This window comes from Triticum dicoccoides, chromosome 3A (assembly GCF_002162155.2).
Source record: "Triticum dicoccoides isolate Atlit2015 ecotype Zavitan chromosome 3A, WEW_v2.0, whole genome shotgun sequence".
In the NCBI taxonomy this organism is placed as follows: domain Eukaryota; kingdom Viridiplantae; phylum Streptophyta; class Magnoliopsida; order Poales; family Poaceae; genus Triticum; species Triticum dicoccoides.
In genome coordinates this window covers 400,735,363-400,743,213 of record NC_041384.1, presented here as the reverse complement: position 1 = coordinate 400,743,213, position 7,851 = coordinate 400,735,363, and positions in this window count along the sequence as shown.

Here is a 7,851-nt window from a genome sequence, read left to right as displayed (position 1 = left end):
CATCATCTGCCCAAGCACAAGCCAAGAAGGAGAAGGCGAGGAAGGAGAAAGCTGCCAAGATGCCTACTCAAGAGGAGGCATCTGAATATTTCCTGAAAACCAAACAAGAGTAGCTTGGTTACTTGATTGCATCCACCCTGCGGATTGAGCAAGGACTAGCTACCCTAACTCAGAACCAGGCAAGCCTAGAGAGAATCATGGAACAAAAGTTCTATGACTTGGATGTCAAAGTGACAGAGATTCAGACTGCAGTGGAGCAGCTCCAGGATGACATGCAGGAGAGGAGAGGCAAGACTACAACTGATGCCTTTGTCAGAGTGCCATGAGGTCCGAGGTCGTCTGTAGTGCCAGTCTGACCCCAGAGCCACCACGTCTGCACCAGCTACAGCCTCAGTTCCACCAGCTCTAGCGTCCACTTCAGCCTCGACTCCGACCACGTCTACAGAAGGCTTCGTCCTTGGAGTGCTCTGGACTCCACCACCACCTAAAGATCAAGCCTGAGTGTCGACTTAGCACTATGCATTTTCTAGGAACTTTTTGGTAACTTGTTGCCAAAGGGGGAGAAAATGTATAGATCATAGGCTTCGAGAGAGGGAGAGTGTTGCTTTTTTCTCTCTTGCTTTATTTGGTGGTTTTTCGAACTTTGTTTGCTTTTGAGTGCTTGAGATACTATGTCATTGCTCGTGAGACATTGATGATCATGTGTTTGATCATAAGCTACACTTAATGCTTGCTTAATATTATCATCTTATCTATCTTATGTGATCATTCACTATTCTTGGTGATGAGTGCATGTATTTCATTCTTATCATTTTAAGAGCTCCACCAAGATGTATGTGACATGGAAGAGTAACCCATGACTCTAACTCTTTGTGCATTTGCAGTCCAAAGCAAATTTTAAATATGCACAAATTTAGGGGGAGCTCTTACTTGTCACATACTTCTCAAAGCGACGATATATTTCATGCTTATTATCATTTGTCGAAGCTTTGATCTATATGTTATCATCAATTACCAAAAAGGGGGAGATTGAAAGTGCAGCTATCCCTAGGTGGTTTTGGTAATTCATAACAACATATAGCTCATTGAGCTAATGCTATTCCAAGATGATTATTTCAGGAAAGCTCAATGATTGGCATGGCATGGATGTGAAAGTGGAACCCTCAAAATGCTAAGGACAAAGGATTGGCTCAAGCTCAAAAGCTCAAGACTCTTCATTTTATATTTTAGTGATCCAAGATCACATTGAGTCTTTAGGAAAAGCCAATACTATCAAGGAGGGATGAGGTGTTGCTTAATGAGCCTCTTGCTTCATGTGCTTAGTGATATGCTCCAAAACCCTCAAGTACTTTCCCATATCCACATATGACCTAAACCCTAAGCCAAACTCGGTCCTACCGATTCTTTCTATCCGGCGCCACCGAGTTTCACTTGTCATAAGCCACTGCCAAACCCTAGCAATTCGGTTCTACTGATAGGGATCTCGGTCTCACCGAGATGGGATTGCAAACTCTCTGTTTCCCTTTCGTAACTTTTCGGTCTCACCGAAAGAGCGAATCGGTCCCACCGAGATTGCAATGTAAATTTAGTGTTTCCTTTTTGTAACTTTTCGGTCTCACCGAAAGAGCAAATCGGTCCCACCGAGTTTGCCTGACCAACTCTCTGGTTAGCTTATTACCAAAATCGGTCCCACCGAGTTTGTGTAATCGGTCTCACCGAGATTACGTTATGCCCAAACCCTAACCATATCGGTCCTACCAAGTTGCATGTCAGTCCCACCGAAAATCTCTAACGGTCACTAGGTTTACCTTTTCGGTCCGATCGAGTTTGTTGATTCGGTCCCACCGAGATTGGAAAACTGTGTGTAACGGTTGGATTTTGTGTGGAGGCTATATATACCCCTCCACCTCCTCTTCATTCGTGGAGAGAGCCATCAGAACACATACACAATTCCAACTCATATGTTCTGAGAGAGAACCACCTACTCATGTGTTGAGACCAAGATATTCCATTCCTACCATATGAATCTTGATCTCTAGCCTTCCCCAAGTTGCTTTCCACTCAAATCTTCTTTCCACCAGATCCAAATCCTATGAGAGAGAGTTGAGTGTTGGGGAGACTATCATTTGAAGAACAAGAGAAAGGAGTTCATTACCTACACATCATTTGTTACTTCTTGGAGAGTGGTGTCTCCTAGATTGGCTAGGTGTCACTTGGGAGCCTCCGACAAGATTGTGGAGTTGAACCAAGGAGTTTGTAAGGGCAAGGAGACCGCCTACTTCGCGAAGATCTACCGCTAGTGAGGCAAGTCCTTCATGGGCGATGGCCATGGTGGGATAGACAAGGTTGCTTCTTCGTGGACCCTTTGTGGGTGGTTTCTTCTTCATGGACCCTTCGTGGGTGGAGCCTTCCGTGGACTCGCGCAACCGTTACCCTTTGTGGGTGGAGACCTCCATGGACTCGCGCAACCATTACCCTTCGTGGGTTGAAGTCTCCATCAACGTGGATGTAGGATAGCACCACCTATACGAACCACGGGAAAAACATCCGTGTCTCCAATTGCGTTTGAATTCTCCAAACCCTTCCCTTTACATTCTTGCAAGTTGCATGCTTTACTTTCCGCTGCCAATATACTCTTTGCATGCTTGCTTGAATTGTGTGATGATTGCTTGACTTGTCCTACAATAGCTAAAATCTGCCAAGAACTAAAATTGGGAAAAGGTTAAGTTTTTATTTGGTCAAGTAGTCTAATCACCCCCCCTCTAGACATACTTTCGATCCCACAGGCTCACACCCCAACTCTAGGATTATGGTATCCAAAGGGCTCAGAGTTTGATCTGGTTGGATTCTCGGATGCTGATTATGCTGGTGACAAAGTGGATCGCAGGTCTACATCAGGCACATGTCACTTTCTGGGACGATCACTTGTATGTTGGTCTTCAAAGAAGCAGAACTGTGTATCTCTCTCCACTGCTGAATCTGAATACATTGTTGCCGGATCTTGCCGCGCTCAGCTTCTGTGGATGAAGCAAACACTCAAGGACTATGGCATTCATTTGAAGCAAGTGCCACTCTACTGCGACAACGAAAGCGCCATCAAGATTGCCAACAACCCAGTTCAGCACTTGAAGACAAAGCACATTGAAATTCGTCATCACTTTCTCAGAGGTCATGTTGTGAAGGAAGATATTGATATCATACACGTCAACACTGAAGAGCAATTGGCAGATATCTTCACCAAGCCCTTGGATGAGAAGAGATTTTGCAAGTTACGGTGTGAGCTAAATATCCTGGAATCCTCAAATGTCCTGTGATCAGGCACACATCCTAACACTTATGCATATTAATGACTTAGATGTGCAACATACGAAGTAAAGTATATCTTCAATCAATGAAGACATACATTCTAAGTGTGAATACATTAATGTGGAATTTGACTTCGGAACGCCACGATAATTATGCGCCGTGTCTGGGTCTAATACTTCCTATACGGTGGGTAACACCACCACCAAAGGTTCTGTTCGAAGTGTTTCACTCATGGCGTTACATTTGCTATGTCTTCACAGTTGGTTTGGCTTAAATTTCAACATGTCTTCATGATTATCTTCTCTATGTTGAATATATATATATATATTAGTGTTCTGTCCTCTACAGCATTCACTTATAGCTATGTCTTCATGTTGAGTCTTTTGAACTAAGTGAATGTGATCGGACCGTAACCTCTCTATGCTCTCTATCTCAAACTCCATCTCTCCAAGTCATATGCATTCTATTGAAACGGTCGAATGTCTTCTCCGTGTCCTTGTCAGCAGAAGATACAAAGACAAACATTAAGTCCGTTTCAATGCTCATTCCTTCACCTGAAACCCGGAGAAGTGGGAACGACCACCCGACAATCCAGGCGTGCGTGGGACGTGGAACAACCCTCGATATGCTGCATGATGGCCACGTGTTCCTCAGATGTGAATCGCCAGGGGCACCTGAGTAATAACGCAGGGCCGCCCCTGTACCTATAAATACACACCTCACAGCAGTCATTATCTCTTCTTCCACTCTCGCACGAACCCTAGCGCCACCGCTAGCCCTCGACGACGCCAGCGACGAAGCGCTTCGCTGCCGCAACCTCTCCGACACCGTCTTCACACCGACCGCGGACATCGTCTTCTCCGTCGTCGCCGTAGGTGTCCTCCTTCGCCAAGTTAGGGCACGGACGATCGAACTGCTCGGCCTCCTCTTCCACTCCGTCTAGCAGTTCTTCGTGTGGTAAATAAAACTTCCTTTCTATAGCCCCCTTGATCCTATAGCTTCGTCACTTTCTACCACAAGCAGTTTCTGTTCACACAAGTTGGATCTCTTACATACTGCATCTCATAATATGCCTAGTATATTCACTTGTATTTCACAAAGTAGTTAGATTCCTCACTTGTACTGATCCATGGATTCGTACAAATCTGGAACCAACTCCTTATCTATGAGTGAATGTCTTCGCACGATGAGGTCAATGTCTTCTAAACTGATTTATCTTCAAAATCTTCTGAGAATGCATATGACCTCTTCCCCTTCCCTCGCACCTTAATGCTGTCACAGGTACATGTCCGTGGGAGAATCCCTTGGTTCTCATAGTCCGCATTCATTTGCAAAATACTTACAGCATCACATAAATTCTCCCGAAGCCAGTTCCTGCTTGTCCAGCAAGCAAAAACCTTTGAAGCCTTTGAACGTACTGAGGCCTTTCAGTTTAAAGTTCATGGCTTCAGAGAAATCAGCAAGGAAGGGTGGCAGAAAGCGTCGAGGAGAAACATCAAGAGATCTGCCTGATGACCTCTCAGAGCTGTACAAGACAGATCCTGAAGAGTATTACAATCAGCGCAAGACACGAATCCAATGGATTCGACGCTATTGGGCAGAACAGTGGTTCAAGTACAGATTTGTGACAAAGGAATATGCTGAAAAGAATGCCATCAAGCGACCATGGGGAGACATCCTCCACAAAAATCTTCAATCCAGGACCAAAGATGAAGCCATTAAACAAGGGTTCTATCCCTGCATGGTCCGTGGACCACAGCCTGCGGATGCTGACCCATCGTCACTGCTATGGTGTCGTGACGAAAATCTGTTTAAGCGCAACTTCCAGTTTGCCCAGAACTCAGTGAAGCAGAACAAGAAGTCTTTGGGATTAGACTTCAACCCCGGTCCTCTGCTCCCCGTGCCGATGGAACTCGCGAAGCTGAACCCAATCTTCTTGGGCCCTTCTACAACCTTGAAGGTCTCATCACCCATATAGTGGTTCAAGGGACTGCCGTAAATGAGCCTGCAGATGACACTGACTCAGATGAAGTGCCTGCAGCGCCGAAGCCAAAGAAATTGAAGCAGCCAAAAGGTTCCAAGCCTGCCTCTGCACCCAAAATATCACGAGCGAAGCCATTGGTAACTTCACCTCCTGAAGACAGTGTGCAGTCTGAAGATTTGTGACGCATCTCCAAGCCCCAGAAGGTCAAGATGCCTCTGCCACACACCGGCCAAGAGCTGACAGCTGCTGCCATTCTGCGCAACGATGCCATTGATCTTTCCAGTGATGAAGATCTTGCAGATGACGCTCTTGAGCAACTCATCAAGAGCAAAGAAGAAGCAGAAATCTTCAATGATCTGCCTCTCTTTGACGTGACAATCATCCACAACTTCATTGATGAGTGGTTTGACACGCCCAACATCAGCTTCGAAGATCTGCAACTACCCATTGGCCTCAGTGTCACCTTCCATGGCGCCATTGCTTCAGAGCTAGCTCTCGCTCAGCGCATCGTCGAACTGAAGCAAAAGATTGACTATGAAAAGGCTCAGTTCAAGAAGCATATGGCCAAGCTCAGCGTGCAAGAGGTGAAAAACTTCAGATTATGCTGCACGAGCTCAAAGAAGCCTTTCTCAAGAAATGCACAGAAGCTCGGGGTTCTCGGGAGCGCATGAAGAGCCTGGCTGACAAGTGTGTGCAAGGCTACAATGAGGCTGAGAAGCGCAAGGCCCTTGGGCGTCTGGGCATTGATCCCAGGATGGCTGCTAAGCAGAAGAAGAAGCCCATTGTGGCCGAACCCAACGCACCAAGGCAGGAAGCAGATCCCATTGTCTTCCCAACTAGCATGACTGGCTCGAAGCCAAAGGCCCGGTCAACCGCTTCAGAGCTAAAGAAGATGAGGACTGCTGAGGCTGAAGCCAGGAAGAGGAAACATCCTGAAGCCTCTGCTACTGCCCCCTCCAAGAAGAAGAGGAAGACCAAGAAGGAACAGGCTGCTCCCACAGAGCCCTTGATTGTTGAACCCATCTCCATGGTTCACCCTGACACTGAACCGCAAGAACGTCAACTGACTGTCCATGAGCCTGCTTTCACAGAGGCTCATGAAGCTGAAGACTTTCCAGCAGCTGATCCCATCGCTGCTGAAGACATTGGTCACCATGACCATGTTGAAGATGATGCAGTTCTTCCTCAGCTCGAGCACCAACAGGTATCATCGCCTGTGCTAACGCACAGCGAGCTCATCAGCATTGGTCGTCCTTTGACGCCAATTGCTCAGGATGCATCATGGGCTGATCGCCCACAACCACAAGAGGAAGAAGACTTTGAGGCCCAGCAAACTCTAACTCCACAGGCGTCGCCAGCGTTGCGCAGGCTTCGCAAAGGACCAAGGCCTCCAGTCTCTGAGTCTGAAGCTAAAGCTGCTGAAGACATTCCGGCTGCATCAGCCGATGAAGAAGAAGCCCCACAAGATGCTACTCCCCTGTCCCACCAAGAAGCTGTTCTCGAGGAGAACGTGACTATGACCGACCCTCCAGCTCGTCAAGTGGAGGTTGAAAATCTTGAGGCTGCCACCATCAACACCAATGAAGCCACTGACGCTGTCATGGCTGAAGCTAATGTGGAGACTTCACCAACCCAAGCACCAGAAGTCAGCGAAGCCACTGATCCCACTGCTTCTGTTCCTGCGCCTGCTGCCGGTCCTCAGTTCGACTATCATGTTGAGCACATGCCTCAGGTACAGAAGCCAATCCCAAGATTGCCCAGGTTTCCAGGTCCTGCATCAGCACCTGGATCCTTCAATGTCAATGGCTTCAGAGCAGACAACACATCCTTCAATAGCTCCAGGAACCCCTACTCAACGGAAAGAATATCATCTGACCGGTTCTGGAGCTATCCGCAGCGAAGCTATTACTCCTGCATTCTATACAATGAAGGTCGCATCTTCCCACACAAGTGTCTTGATGTTGAAGCAATAGCTGGTCTGCCCTATCTGGAAGAAGCTCTGGATTGCTTCAAAGAGGTTGGACTGCTGCCGTTCGTCACCGACCAAGAGCATTGGAATGAAGAGTTGCTGCTCCAATTCTATACCACACTTCACATCCGCGGGTACAACAGAGATCCGAGGACTTGGGTCCTGGAGTGGATGACAGGAAATGTTCATCACGAAGTCAAAGCCTTTGACATCATTGAGCTCACTGGTCTACCTACTCCTGGTGATCTCTATGAATCTGGCTGTCAACTTCACAGTGAAGCTGTGGAGAGCATCTTTCAGAAGCCTGAACCTAACATGAGTCAGATGCTCAGTATGATGAAGCCATTGCCCCAAGATGCTGCATATCCCAAAGAGTTCTTTGTTGAAGACCTAGAGTATCTGCCAAGGACTATTTATCACATCATAAGGTGAACTCTCTGGCCCATCAAAGGACACTCTCCTCATGCCAAGCTGGAAGGTGCAATGAAGACTTTGGTCTTCTATATTCTTCATGGCAAATGCTTCAATGCACAGGACTTTTTCATTCGCCAACTTGCGGCATCAGGCTCTGATCTTTTTGTCTTGAAGTTCT